Consider the following 15,979-nt stretch of genomic DNA (forward strand, 5'->3'; position numbering starts at 1 on the left):
AGCTGACCATCTCCGGACTAACACCTCTGAAACCATGAGCCCCAAATAAATTTTTCTTCTTCCTATGTTGTTATTTTCAGGTCTTTTGGTCAAAGCAGGAACAAAACAAAGCAAAGCAAAACAAAATAGAACCAAAAAAAAAACCTAACTGCAAACATCCATTAATACTACAATCTGGTTTCTTTGTTCAATCCAGAATAAATTTCATTCACTCAACCTGCCTTTTATGGATTTAATAGTTTAATAATAAATTTGGTAAAAAGCACTAAGGGAAAAATGAACCAAAAAGAACATAGAAACCTAGGTATTCTGGTCTTGATGGAAAAAATCTAATTGCTTTGAAAGGACAGCTGAGACCAAAATAGCATGTAGCTTGCCTCCAGGAGGAAGAAACTCACAGGTGTCTTCTTAAAGGTGGAACTTCTTAAAGGTGGGTTTGGAAGCCGGAGTCAAGGTATTTCCTAAGCTGCTTTAAGTGTCCGAGGGTGACTGTATCAGTCAATATGCCAGGGCCCAAGGAGGGAGTGGGTTGGTTCAGACACTGCTTCAGTGATATGTGAATAAACTTAGGACCTTCCGTATTTCACTCTTAGCCTTCTGGTCACTTTGGAGCTCATGGTCCCCCTAAAAACAGATCCCTGGCTTATAACCCACTGGGAGCAACTGCCTTTCTACATTTGCCCATTTGGAATGTGGTTACTTCAGGTGGTATTAGCTTGCAAGTGCAGCATATGGAGTGGCGTGTTTAATGACGATGAGGATGGACTGCTGTTCCAGTATGCACCATGCTAGGGACTACTATAGGATTATTATTATTTCAGCAGCTTTTCACAAATACTCTGCAAAATGAATTTACATCCTGGTTGATAGCATCTGGAAATAGTTTTACTTTTCTTCCTACAACTTTCAAACTCACTCAGTCACATTTGTTTTCTGTTCCTATGATGTCAGATGGGAAAGGTTTTGTAGTTTCCTGACCACCTCCGAGTATTAAAAAGTCCGCTTGCTTCTAAGTCAAAAGTGAATTTCACATCCTCTTTAAAAACTTCCTCCTTGCCCAGCTCAGCCTTGTCCAGATGCACAGGCACCAGTTGAAGTGTAAGGGCACTTGGTTGGTGTGCCCTAGATCCCCCACTGCACCTTTCACCCTATTCCTTAACTGCCATTGGATTCCCAAGGTTGTGGATGAGAGGCCACTGGCAGATGTTGGCTGTGGTGCTCTTTTGGCTATTGAGGTCTTCCCAGTCGTATGATCCAAATGTTAACGCTACATGCAGTATCTTTGGAGACCCTGACCTGGCAGTGAAACTGGGCTAACCTAGTCTTTTTAGTCCACTGCCCCCTGCTGGTATCCCTGTCTCTCCATGTGAGTTGGCTGCCTTCTATGGCATTCACTTGACCCTCATGAAACACACATACTTGCTTGGCTACTGTGGACAACTTGATGAGCCCCAGACTCAGTCTTCTCCAGGCAAGCCCTAGACACCTGTCTGTGCTGTCAGTGTCAGGAAAATGGATTGAAGACCCCCAAGAGCAGTGTTGGGGACAAGGACCAAAGAGGAAAGCCTTGTTGCTGCCAACCAAGCTACAGGAGAAGGGAGAAAAGGACAACGTGCTAAAGAGCAAGACACCTAAAACAGGTGGCAGCAAACGGCAAAACCCAGAAAAGAAATAGCTGTGTTTGAGTATGGTTTGTCCCCAGAAAAATTCATGTTGAGGATTGTTTCCCACTGTGGCAAAGTCTTGAAGTGTTGGAAGCTTTATGAAGTGATTACTCCAGCTCCATGAACAGAGTGTTGTAGTTCCCACAAGAGTAATTAGTTACTGTGAGAGCAGGTTCCTATAAAGTGAATTGCATGTACTCACTTCCCTTCTGACCTTTCACCATGCATGGGACAACAAAAGCTGAGAAGATGTGTACTATGCTCTTGGACCTTAGATTCATGAGCTAAATCATCCTTTTTCCTTATAAACTTCTCAGCCTTGGGTATTTTGTTATGGCAACCAAAACCATTAACTAAGACTAGACTAAGACAGCTATTCTTTCAATTGCATTTTGTGAAAACATAACTCAAACCAGTTTAAGGGAAAAAGTTAATTGATATGCTCAAGTCACCAAACTATTGAAAGACCAGAGGTGACCCAACTCTAGGAATTGATGGATTCAACACTAGACTCCTATTGAATTTTGTCTCCAACTCTCAGTTGTGTTTTTCCATGAGAGCTGGTTTCTAGCTCTCAAGCTGGTGTCTCCACGTGACAGGGGCATGACTAGAGCAACTCAGATTGACAACGTCATGGCCAGACAGAAAAGAGAAACTTTTTTTGTCAACTCCAGGGAGAAAAATCCTAGGGAAGTATTTTGATTGGTTGGGCTGGGGCCAATTCTATAGTCAGGGACAAAGGCCCTACTGTTGGTCCACAGGAGTTACATGTTCCTCCTATGACCAGGAAGATAGGGTTTGTTACTCTAAGAAATGAAAGAATCATATAAACAAGGCCACTGGGGGGAATGACAGTTAAGCAGTGAGTCCATTCTATGTTTTCTATATATTCTTGTTTTGAGCAAGTGGTCACAGATGATATTCAGAAGCAAGCTCTGGGTGACCATACAGAACAATTGTAGGGGAAGGACACCAGGGCTCATTGGATTCTCACATGTGCTACCTAACGTCCAAAGTGTCACCTATGGAGTCACTAATCTTCACAATACAAGAACTCAATGTTTAATTCTCTTTTTCTAAAGAATAAGCCAATGTTCATAGAAGTTAAATGATTTGCCCAAGACCAAAGTTAATAAATATGAGGTCGAGATTTGAGCCCATGTTTTGGACTTCTAATATGTACACCTTTTCCTCTGCACTAGATATTATTCCATACTGGAGGGACTAAAGACAGAGTAATGATATCACCTATAGAAATTCTATAAATAAAGTAGATGATACTTCACAGAAATGAGGCAGTGCTGCCTGTAAATGTGGTCAGAAGAGAATAAAAGTCCAGACTGTGCTGCTGAATAAACCATGTATGTGTGTCACCAGAAATGTGCCTTTTCAAAATTTGTATATTAAATCTCTAGCCCTCAATGTGGTAATATTTGTATAAAGGGCACTTTAGGAGGTGATTGAGTCTAGATGAGGTTGTGAGGTTGAAGCTCCTGCCATGGTGTTATTGTCCCAACAATAGGTTTCACAGAAGAGGTTTCACAGTGCTCTGTCTCTCTCTCTCCCCCATGGTTGGAAACAGTGAGATGACAGACATCTGCAAGCCAACAGCAGAGACCCCACTAGAAGCAAAACCAGCCAACACCTTGGTCTTAGACCTTCCACCCCCAGAACTAGGAGAAATAATGGTCTGTTGAAGCCACCCAGTCTGCATGTGTCTTATCTCAGCTTCAGTCCATGGCTTCTTTTCATTCTCTTAGTTTGGGAACAGCACAGGACAGAGAAAGACTTGCTAATTTCTAATGGCATCTAGTATCAAATGTACTACTTACACGACTTACGCAAGTAACTACTATCTCTCCCTCCCATTATGGCCTCCATAGATGATAAAACTGCATAATCCACTGGGTGTATGTGGATCCTCGTTCCTGTCAACATGTGGAACTTTGCACAGCCATAGGAGGTGACTTTAAAAGAGGAAAAAAGGTGGTTGATGTGTTTTTGACCAATATGGGGAAGAGATGAAATTCTGAGGTATGCACAGCCAATCCTTCTCTTTCTACCAGAGAGGAGGCTCTCATAAGGTGTAGGCACTCAAAGATTTAAGAGTTGGAAGTAGGAGATCCAACAGTACTGGTTTGTGAAGATCTGAGGAGTTTCCCAGGATATGTGATTCTAAGAGCTAGAACTGGAATATCCCAGAAACACCAGAATAGTTGACTGTCTCCACCCCCATCTCCAATGGAAAGGACCTTAAAGTGATAATTCTGAGACATAAAATCTCCACAATATATTCTCTCCTCTGGGGCTTTTTTGATTTCATGTATGGCAAATGTGATGTCAGATATCAATCATATATGATTGATAGAGATGGGCTTTAGCCAGATATGAGGAGAGAGAAGGCTAATTCAAGACTTGTCATCAGAATACCCATGTGCAAATACTGCCTTTGTGTATAACAGTTGAAGAAACCTGGATATATAATTTGCCTTTTTAGTTTCAGTTTCCTCATCTGCAAAAGGAAGACACTGCTTAGTAAAACCCTCATAGTTTTGTCTTGAAAATTAGAATTCAATGACTTCCACCTGGCACATGGTGGGTGCTTCTCTTACTGCTCTTGATACTATTAGCAGTGTGAATTCTTATTCTTAGCTCTGCCACTCACCACCTACATGTCCCAGCTCATTGTAGCTTCCTCATCCACAAATGGAGAAAATGGCACTTACCTTACTGAGATGTTAGGAGGACCTAGTGAGGTAGAGCAGGTGTGTAACGGACACAGTGGAGGACACTTTATCAATTCCTGAGCAGTTTAGGGCTCACGTTTTTCTTGTCTCATATTTAAGTCTACCAGTAGAGCAGAGAACAAAAGACTTTCTAGACTGGGTCTTAATCTTTGATATGCCATTCCCAGGGTCTTCCTTAAGAGGAATTTTCTTTTAAAAGAGGCTGTAATGTTTTTGTAAGGCTGAGAATTTGCTCTAGAGACAGTTAACCAAAAGGAGTGTCAGTCATGTTTCGACAAGTGTAAACATCATTGGAAGAAGCATGCAATTTTAAAAACTATTTAATTGTACGACCCACATGCTATCTCTGTTCTCATTCTTCTGGTTCCTTTCCAAATATAGCCACCCACTGACAATTACCACTGAACAATGCAACCCACTGAAGGCTTTTTTAGGCATAATGGAGTAGATATTTTATAACTGGCCAGCACAAATTCCTTCAAGGGCTTGTTTGCTGTGTCCCTTCCTCCTCCCCTCTCCCATTCTGTCTTTCCTATGCTTTCCCTCTCAGTTTCTCTGGTAGAGTTTGCTGTGTTCCTCAAAGGCTGTTTTCTCTCGTTCAGGGGCACATGGACAGAGTGCATTTTTTAGGCTTCTTTGTCCTTAGGTGCAGCCATGAGACTGAGTTTACCCAAGGGAATGTAATGGAAGGGGTGGGTCCCACTTCCTCATGTCCTGGCCCAAGAATCTTCTCCTTGTCCCCTGCTGGTGGGATATTGAAGTCCAGGAAGTGTGGATGGTATTGAAGTCTCCATCAATCTGGATCCCAAGTATATCTACTACATTAGCACTAACCTGACTTTAAATTACCCTTAGCCCTGACATTTGAATCATCTTTGGAAGATTACATGAGGGATAAATGAACTTTACATAAGTGATCATTACTTCATATGAGTGAGAAATCAACTTCCATTGTGTTAAGTCAATGGCATTTCTAACTGTGTCTGTTACAACCTGTAATTTTACATAAATTAATGCAGCTATTCCCCTGAGGACTCTTCTTCCTCACTTCTGATCCTGGTTCCCTTAAAACTTCTCTCAAGTCTGATGAACAACACAGATTGCAGAGGGTGATTCTATACTTGCTCACTCATAATCAATACAGTGCTCAGCAAAGAACCTTTCAAGAATGAAGAACTGCGCCTTTAAGAAGAGTAGATAAAATAATATTTATTTCCCCTGACATACAGTTTTCTTTCATCTAACAAATCACTCAATATGGGCTCTTCTATTCTGTAGGCACTAGAGATAGAACAACGAAAGCCAAACACTGCCTTCAATAAAATAGACAACAAAAATAAGGTTTGGAAGTTGTAGAAATTTATGGAAGCCAAGTGAGGGAGTAGTCCCTCATTCATAAGGTCCTCACTTATACAATCCTTTACTATTCATTTGGGTCAAATGAGGGATTTCTAATTCAACTTGGGTGTCAAAGAAAACTTTCAAAGAAGGACCTGTCTTGATTATTAAAGAATGAGTCGGAACAAGGAAAGGGACAGAAGAAGGTGTTCCTGCATGAGAATCCTGAATAAGAAGGCATTGAGATAAGGCTCCCCTGCAGACTACATTTGGGTCAGACCTGAGCTGCAGAGGTTAGAGGTATGACAGGATAAAATTGGAGGTAAGACCGGAACCTGTAAGGATCATGTTGAAGATTGTCTTAGTCAATTTTCCATCACTGTGACAAATACCTGAGAAAAAACAACCCAAAGGATGAAAGGTTTATTTGGACTCAAGGTTTTCAAAGTCTGTGTTTGAGTAGCTCCATTGCTCTGGGTCTGAACTGAGGACAGAGCATCATGGTGGAAAGGCATGGTGGAAGAAAGCAGCTCAGATAATTGCAGCTGGATGGAGAGAGAGAAGGAGGAGGAGGAGGAAAGAGTAGAAGAAAGGGTCAGGGATAAGATGTAGTTCCAATGAAGCCACCCAGGTAACCCACTTCCTCCAGCCATGCCCTAACTGCTTTGGTCTCCACCTCCTCACGGTGGTCCATACAGCTATCAATGGATAAATTCACTGACTGGGTCAGAACCTTCATGATCTTCCCCAGAGCTCCCCTTCTGAGCTCTGCTGCATTGGGGATCAAGCCTTCAGCACTTGAAACTCTGTGGGACATTTCACATCCAAACTATGGCAAGGTTAATGTGTGCCTGATTCCATCTCTTCTTCCCTCTTTATTAATATATCATTTCCCAGTATTTCCATCAAATATAATTTCTGTTCTTCATCCATGGCTTTCCTGTGTACTAAGCTTAGTCCCTGAGGTGGAAAAGTCTTCAATCATTACCAAGGTTCTCCACAATTTCTGAACTGTCACTGGGTGTCCCTAGGGTCAGTCTTCCTATAGGTGAATTTGTTGAGGAGCTTCCGTGAAGGTAAAACTTAGGGGAATTGGATAGAACACACTGACAATTCCCTTCTTTCTGTACAGCACAAGAGTTTTTTATCCTCAAGCACATTATCATATTGTTGTATTTTGTCCTTTTTACTCATACAGCCCTTTACTGTTCATGATGGCTTTTACTTAAATGACTTCATTTGATCTTCCCTACTGTCCTCTGTGATTTGCAGAATGGATCCCATGATCTCATCATAGAGGTAAATGGTCCCAGTTCTACAGAGGAGAGATAATTTGCCTCTCCTCATTTGAAAGTGGTTCAGCAAGGACCAGAATTACAATTTAACACTTATGTTCTAAGCTTCAATATCTTTGAGGCAAGCATCACATCTAAATATTGTCACCTTCCCAGTGCTTTATAGTGGCGCTTAATGTGCGTTTGCTGACTAAACTTGAGATAGTGTTTAAGAGCATAGACTTTAAAGTTAAAGGAAATCTGGATTCAGCACTTGGTTCTTGGTGTACTTGAGGCAGTCACAGTCACCTAAGCTATCAAGGCAGTGGTTTTCTTGTTAATAAATGAACTGCTAATGTTTTCCTCATTATGAGAAACAAGTTATATGAGGTGCTGAGCCCAGTTTCCAGCTCAGGGAACTGATGAAATATACTAAGGATTATTATTAACTTGACCCCTCTTTCCAGTTATTACTACTTTATTTTACAAAGATTTAAATTTATTCAGAAGTAGACAGAATATCATAGTGAACCACCAAACGCCAAACTGACAGCTTCAAAAATGATCAGCTCGTGGCCAATTTTGTTCATCTCTGTGCTCATCTTCTTTTCTTCCTTGGATCATTTTGAAGGAAATATCAAATATCATATCCTTTCACCTGTAAGTTATGCAGTACATACCACTAAAGACACGGACTACAGAATAAATAAATGAACACAATATAACTCTCATTCCTTCCCACTGAAATCAATAGTTGTAGTTAATACACAGAATTATATCTCCTCAAAAACATCCATGCTTATTATTATCTTAATTGTGTTTTTACCTGACAGAGAAGAATGAAGATGGCAGATGTAATTAAGGTTACTGGTCAGCTGGCCAGGGAACAAGGCCATGGGCCTGGATTATCCAGGTGGATGCAATGTAATCACAAGGATCCTTGCAGGGAAGAGGGAGGCAGAGAGATAGAACCATGGAGAAGGCAGGGGAGAAGGACTCGGTCTAGTGTTGTGACCTCAAAGATTAGGGGATGGACCATGAGCCATTGAATGTGGGCCACCTACAAATGTTAGAAGAGACAAGGAAATAGATCCTCCCCCAGAGTCTCCAAAAGAAATACAGCCTTATGGACACCTTGATATGCCCAGTGATAACCCTCTCAGACTCTGGAACTATAAAATAATGCAGCTTTATTGCTTTAAGCTACTGAATTGGGGGTAATTTGTACAGATAATTACCACAGGAATACACTAGTAGTTCCTTAAACTCAGCAAATATTCAATTGACTTAGCTTATGATTTAAACTTATAGCTTAGAATTCTAGTAATTACATTTCTCTGTTTGGGACGAAATGTCTTAATATTCTCAAAAATATTCAAAAGACTTGAAGACTGTATATGGTCATATCATTCAAATTAAGCATGTTGATCCTAAAATAGAAGGTTATTCTTTAATGAAGGTTCTTTTATTTATTTATCTGTTCATTCTTTTATTCATGCATTTTTCTTTTTGGAACTACAGAGGCCTACTTGGGCTATTTCCTGTGTTGGCCTTTGGGAAGTTAGATATACTACTTCTTTCTTCTTTGAGGTTGTAGCTGTAGGATAGCAGAGATTAAAACTCTAATTTCTGGGTATACACTTTTGGGGTTAATTTTAGCTCTATCACTTACCACCTGTGTGGTCTTGGCAATGAAGTAACCTCTTTGACCCTCAGTTGCTTCATATATAAGATGAAGTTAATAATGGTGCCTACCTCATAGAAGTGCTATGAAGGTTAGGTTAATAAATGAAGAACCCATAGAAAGGTTCTTGGGATGTAAACATTCTGCAAGAATTTGCTTGTTATTATTACATACTAGGAGTTGATGAACATTGAGTCATGCAAATTAAGCTCCAGTTCTGAATCCCAGATTTTTCATCTACTGAACAGGATTGACAACAGGAGACTGCCATTTTTAAAGGAAAAAAAAAATTTATTTATTGTTTGTTTGGGAGAATCATTTTCCCCACATTTTTATTGGTGCATTATAGTTGTACCTATTAAAGGATTTCTTATTATGTATTTGTACATGCACAAAATATAACAACATAATTTGGCCAATGTCACTCCCCAGCATATTTCCCCCTCCCTCCCCACTTTCCTGTTCTCTTTCCTCTACTGATCTCCCTTTGATTTTTATGGGATCCTCCCCAACCTGCCTTTCTCTTCCTTTTTCCTCTTTAGCTTTCACATATGAAAAAAAAAAAACACATGACCCTTAACTTTCTGAGTTTGACTTATTCCACTTAACATAATGGTTTCTAGTTCCACTCCTTTTCCTGCAAAAGACATGATTTCATTTTTTTGACTGAATAAAACTCTATTGTGTGTATATACCATATTTTCTCTTACCATTCATCCACTGATAGACACCTACACTGGTTCCAAAATTTGAATATTGTGAACTGTGCTGCTACAACCATGGGTAAGCACTTATCACTGTGGTATGATGACTTTAATTCTTTAGGGTAAATACCAAGGAATGGTATAGCTGGGCCATGTAGTGGTTCCATTCCTAGTCTATTGAGAAACTTTCATACTAATTTCCATAGTGGTTGCACTAATTTATATTTCCACCAACAGTGTAAAAGTGTTCCTTTTTCTCTACATTCTCTCCAGCATTTATTATTGTTTGCATTCTTGATGACTGCCATTATAAACCAGACAACACAAGTTTTAGCACAGTTCTTAGAAAGCAATAGATATTCCACAGATTCAGGTGGTAATCGTTTTTATTGTTCATTTGGTTGCTCACTTTCCTTCAGAAAGTTCTGGATCCATGAGGCTGTTGAAGAAGGAGTTGGAAAGCCAGGTGCTGATCATGCATTTCCTCTCTTCTGTCAGGTGCTCAGTGTTTGGCTTTTGTGCTGTGGAGGGAGGTGGTTTCAAAATTATTTCAAGGTTGAGTCCTGCACCAAAATTCTTCTAGTCTTTTTGGGAAGACTGGTGTGGTAGCCATGCCCTCAGGGGGACCCAGGTGGAAGAGAACCGTGACTTGCTTTTAACCTTAGAAGACCCAGAGGCATGGGATGTCACTCTCTTGGTTAGGCTGTTTCCTAGCAAAGGCTTGTCCCTTTCCAGAGTTTAACAACAGGAGTGCTTTCAGGGAACTTCTGAGCTAGCTGAGAAGACACCCTTTACTCCTGCTGTGCCACAACACTCCTTGGGCATTACCTGACTCTTCAGAAAAAACTGTGTTTCAGTGTCTGCAGTTTACTGCTGGAATTGATTAGTGGAGCTGATCAAAAATGGGTCCAGGAGAGAAATAAGTTGACTTTATGCAGTTCCAGTCCAGGTTCTGACAAAGAACACCTCCTTGGGTGGATTAGAATGAGAACATCAGTCACAGCAAAAAGACTGTCAGTTTGGGGGGCTGTAAAGAAGATCCAAGGCCTACAGAGTGACATCACTGTGCACGCTCACCAGCAGCAGAAATTAAGAGGCAGCTCTTGGAGAGGGAAATGTCCTGAAACACCTGCTGTTCATGGTATAATCATCCCTGAGAAGACTAGGAACTTGCTTGGGACACCTAGGAAACCAAGGCACAGACGCATGTGCCACAGCAGACATGCACGCACACAGAATCAGATGCAAGCAGAAACACAGGCTTCAAGAAGTAATCTAAGATTTTTGTAGTCAGAAAATCCTTTACTTTTAGCATACATTAATTTTTATACTTTGTCCTTTAAAAAGAGGATAAGGAGCAGGAACTATGAACTCTTCTTTGCTTGGGGTCCCTAAATGTCTAGAGAGAACTCGATCAGGACGCATACCTACCAGTGCTTGGAGATGCTCACTTTCACGGCTCTCCAGACCCCTCTGATGGAAACAAGGGCACCTAGTGAATTCCTGCTTAGACGTCCAGTCACATCCACTGGGTTCCCTCCAACCTGAACAGATACACAGACTTGAGGCCACATTGGGCTGGAGGAAGCCGAAAGAACAGCCAGGTTCTCTTCATCATTGAAAGAGTGGAGACCAGACTCGGAGGCAATGGGTTCCGAGGTCACAGGGCCACTTGGGTGCAGAGACAGGAGCCGCAGCCGCAGCCCAGGCCTCTTCCACCCCTTCCTTCTTGCCATTCTGCCTACGCTGAAGGAACGAGGTGGGTGGGCATTCAAGGAATGCAAACTCACGCTCATGTTTGAATATTAAAATTTAACATTATAATTTTAGCCTGAAACAAAACTGAATTAAAAAAGTACATCTGCTAAAAAAAAAAAAACCTTTAAATAATGATTTTCTAACCTCAACACTTGATTCAGAGTCATTTGCCCCTGTGGATCTATTCCTGGAAGCAGGGGCAGGGACAGAAAGGCGACCTGCTTGGTGGGGTCTATCTCCTATTGGGCATTTCTTCCTTCTCCATCCCCCTCCTCACAGCCTTAGCTTCTATATGGTACCCCAACTTCCCTCTGCTCCTAAGTCACCTTTCTCCCACCATCAAAACTGACAGTTCACATATTCACCAGGTGACCCACACAAAACACTAAAACATGAATAGCTTAAACTACAGAAATTTGTTTCTCACAGTTGCAGAGGCTAGAAGTCTGTGGTCCAGGGTTGGTTCCCTCTGAAGTCTATGAAGGCAGAGTCTGTCTCAGGCTCTCTTCTTGGCTTGTAATGGCCATCTGCTTCCTGTGTCTTCATCTTCTCTCTCTGCATGTTTGTGTCTAAATCTCCTTTTCTTCAGGGATACCAGTTAGATTAGATTAGGGCCCACTCATTAGTTTCATTTTTACTTGGTCACCATTGTTAGGACCTTGTCTCCAAATGGGGTCCCATGCTGAGATTATGGGCCTTCCGACTTTATGGGGTATGGTGAGCATAGAATTCAAACTGCACCACCAGCCAAGTTCGCAGCCCATGGGCAGCAAGCTGGGGAGAAGAGAGGACTTGTTTCTCATGGCTCTCAGACCACCACTGTCCACCTTCATGAGCTTGGGGGCATGTCACCCCCTCTGTGAGCCTCCAAAGTAAGCAGAAACCACAAGAGCTTTTCACAGCCCTGATGGCAAGCAAACAGGACAGCATTTGAAAAAGTCCCAGGACAACATCTGAGACATCAAAGACTCTCAATAATTATTGGTTCCTCCCTTGGTCCACAAGGAAAGAAAATTCACAGGTAAGGACCTACCTCAATCATCAAAAAAGAAAACAGCACAAAGGACACCCACACATCCGCTCTTGGGAAGCTCTGTTCAAACAAAACCTGGGAAAATGGAGAAGCCACAAAGTAAAATAAAGAAAGCAAAGTAATCAATGACACTAAGATGTGACCCCTGGGCTCCTCCTCAATATTTACATATTCATACAAAATTTCTTATGAATAGGCAGGGTGATTCCTTGACATTATGTTGCTTTTCTGATAAGGGAATACAGGTACTGATTCATAAAATAAAATAAAAATCATATATATGTAATATCTCACACACAATATATAATATTTGGAAGTATCATTCTTTACTTTTTTAAGTAAAACCCTGTTACCACTGGCATTTTTTAAAAAAGTGGAATCATATAATAAGTGGCATTTTGGAATATCTTCACATTCATCATGTGCACCTGCAGCCTACTTGCAGGAATAAGGACAGTCGTGTAAAATTTGTAATTACATCTGGACAGACTTAATCCACCCATGCTTCTATTACATCAGTTACTGAACTGTTCCTGAGATCATCTCCTTGCAGGACATTCTACAGTAACAGGGAAAGAAAACTGGGTCACAGAATTAGGAATAAGGTACAAATGAGAGAACAGGAAGCTGGGGAGGGCTTTGAGTGGAGGGAAAAGAGTCCGAGCAGCAGCAGAGAGCGGAGCCTCCCCCACAATGTGGGGAAAAGGGGCTCCTGCCCAGAAAGTGCCTCAAGTGTCTGCCATGTCACCATCACTGTCTTGTGGTACAGGGTTGGGAAGCACATGGCCAAAAATTTGGTCAGGGAGCTACAGTTGATTTTGTTGTGTAGACTTTAGCAAGGCAATCACTATCTCTGTGCTGAGCTTTGTCCATCTGTAAAATAAAGATGGTTAGAAAATGAACATTGTCCCTGTCAGATTCTATTAAAAGAAACCTTGAACCTTCTAGGATTCCCCAGAGAGGAAAGGGACAACTGAAGGAATAAAGAGTCATGCCATATAGAGGAGGACACAAGTCCAGGACCAGGGCAAAGCCAAACTCTGTTCAGCAATTTCTCCCCGCTTATCACAACCCTGTCACTGTCCCTTCTGCATCCTGTCAAATTGCCATTCAGATGGACTGAGGATTCCGTCTTCAGAGGGAGTGGAGACCTCCAGGTCAAGGGAGGCACTTCACCTTGAAGGACGAGGCCCAAGCTCCAAAGTGAGTGTTAGGCTGGCACATCAGACTCTTGCAGACTAATTACTGCATATCTGATTTATTTCCCTCCTTAATGCTGTTTATTTTGTTTTATATTCAAAATATAAGATCGCTCCCTGAGTTGAGAGATTAATGACTTTTTTCTCCTTTGGCAACACATCATCTGCGGCCCAGGTTATAAATAGGAGGTTGAAATCCATGACTCATTGTTTTTGCCTCTCCATTCAGGACGTCCCCTGAGATTACCTGGGTTCCTTTTTTTTAAGTGAGAGTCATTAATGTCTAATTATTTGCTGGCTGTTATGTTGGAGGCTTTTGTTTTTAGGAAATGCTTTCTTTTGTGCCCTATTCCTGGAAAGCTTTATATTTTAATCAACTAGAATTTTCAACATCATCGGGCAATGGCCTGATGGATTACACTTTGAATGTTTGATCTAATCATTGAACAAATAAGCATTTGTTGTGGGCTTGCTGTATACAAGTGAATGGTCAGTTTCTTGGATGCAGCTGGGCCATGGTTCAGACAGTAGGAAGAATACACGGGTAGGGGATTTCTCCCCAGGTGGATTGATTTTGTGCTTTGAGCTCATTCATCTGTTTATTGTTTATTCACCCACAGATCCATTCAATATCCACTGTGCCCACAGATTCTACTGGGTTTTACTCCAGGATGGTGTGTTTGGTATTCATTCATTGACAGTGCCAACCACCAAACCCAATTCCCTGCAAAGTGTAACCCTCCAACTAGACTATGGGATGTAGACAGAGATTGGAAAACAATTATGAAGGGCTTCGTGCCTTGACTTGATTTAGTATCCTTATTTGTGCTTTATGCTACTTCCTAGCTCTTTGCCTTGGGGCAGGTTACTTAACCTCTCTGGGCCTTGATTTCCTCATGTATTAAAAGGTGAATTCGTCAGTGCCCAGTCAAGAATGTAGACAGCACTGCAGATATAACCAGCAGACAGGGATTTAATGCAGGTCGTTAGTTAATTTTTGGAAGAGGTACTGAAGTACGAGGGAGAAGAGAGACACTCAGGCCAGAGAGCTCCTACCGACCTTCGCAGAAGCACAGCCTGCTGTCCTGGAGGGGGTCTTGCTGCTACTGCTCTCAGGCGTCCCCGCAGCTGCACCGGCCAGAAGTTGCGTTCCAGCTCTTACTGCTACCATTGGTGGCGGCTCCAGCGGAAGCAGAGGAAAAGCGAACAATACAGAAACTACCTTCTCCCTTCCTTTAGCTTTCCAGCCTCTTCCCAGTGTCTGCTACTTAGACAGCCTCACCGGAAGACAGCTGACCCAAAAGTCAGGGAATGAAGTTTGCAGGTTTCCACCCATCCTGCAGTGGAAAGGAGAGCAGAGGAGGACAGAGATGAAGCCTACACCTAACAGACAAATAACCAGCCATGGTGGGGACAATAATGAAATCTCCCTAGCAGATAATGAGTCAGGTTGGCGAAACCATTGAACAATGCCTGGCACATTGTAAACAGTCGATGTTAACTGTTATTACTAATATCTAATGACTTCAAGGAATCAGGGAAAGGGGTATAAATAGTAGTAAGAGATTAACATTTGAGAAACCTCAGCAGGGGTCCTGGGAGAATATGAACATTAATGAGTCATAGGAAAGGCAGGGATCACTTAGGAAATGAATGTACCATTTGTGCAATCAAGCTGGAGAAGCAATTAATTACAGAGTTATTTTGGCAATAGAATTATCTAGACTTAGTGATTCATAGAATTTGGGGGAGAGAGCAGTTCCAAGACACTTTCAAACTTTGGATGCAGGTGACTAGATAGTGGATGGTCTCATTATTCATCATTTACTCACCAGGGAGAGGGTGGAGTATATCTTATTGACCATTGCTCCCCACAACTAGGAAAAGGCTTGGTACACTGCATGTGCCTGATTAATAGTTATCAAATGAGCCAATGAATAAGCAGTCTGATTTTCCCACTTTGTGAAAGAAGAAATTAAAGCAAGGAGACAATTGGTCACATTCCCAGGGTTCTATATCAAGTACTAAATTTGCATACGTGAGTTTTCTCCTGTTTGCACTTTGCAGTGAGCACACGGACCCCACACAGGCAACATAACACCACAAGCACATAAAATCATTGGTCTCCACGCAACTGTGACCCTGGAATATCTAGAGACCAGGTTCTTATATTTTAAGAGAGAAACTAGAACAGAGAGGCTCTTAGGCAGATTATATCCATACAAAAATCATGGCAGTTGCTGGCGTTTGCATAGGACACTCGTCAGTAAAGAAATGAAGATAATTTCCTTCTTAAACAAGAAGGTGTTACCTACCTGGCTAGTCAGTGGTAGGAGCTGGGATGTGCTTTCTTAAAATGTATCTTCCCTCTAGGAACTTGCAATATGGGGTAGAATCGTCAAAAATTCATTCCTTTCCTGGATTTGAGAAGGTGGGATAGTAAAAGATAAGAAGACCTGCCCGCAATGCTGCACCCGTCTCATAGTGGATGCTATGGTTTCTGGGATTTCTTTTCAGACAGAAGATACCAGAGTCAGAGTTTGTGTTGCTGTGACAAAGTGCCTGCAAAAATGACTTG

General features: G+C 41.7%; 1 protein-coding gene across 6 annotated transcripts in view; it reads left to right on the forward strand.

The window, feature by feature from the left end:
• Lratd2 (LRAT domain containing 2) overlaps window positions 1-15,979 on the forward strand; it is a 79,069-nt gene that overhangs the window by 38,680 nt on the left and 24,410 nt on the right. The window lies entirely within an intron of this gene.

This window comes from Sciurus carolinensis, chromosome 1, assembly GCF_902686445.1.
Source record: "Sciurus carolinensis chromosome 1, mSciCar1.2, whole genome shotgun sequence".
Taxonomy (NCBI): Eukaryota; Metazoa; Chordata; class Mammalia; order Rodentia; family Sciuridae; genus Sciurus; species Sciurus carolinensis.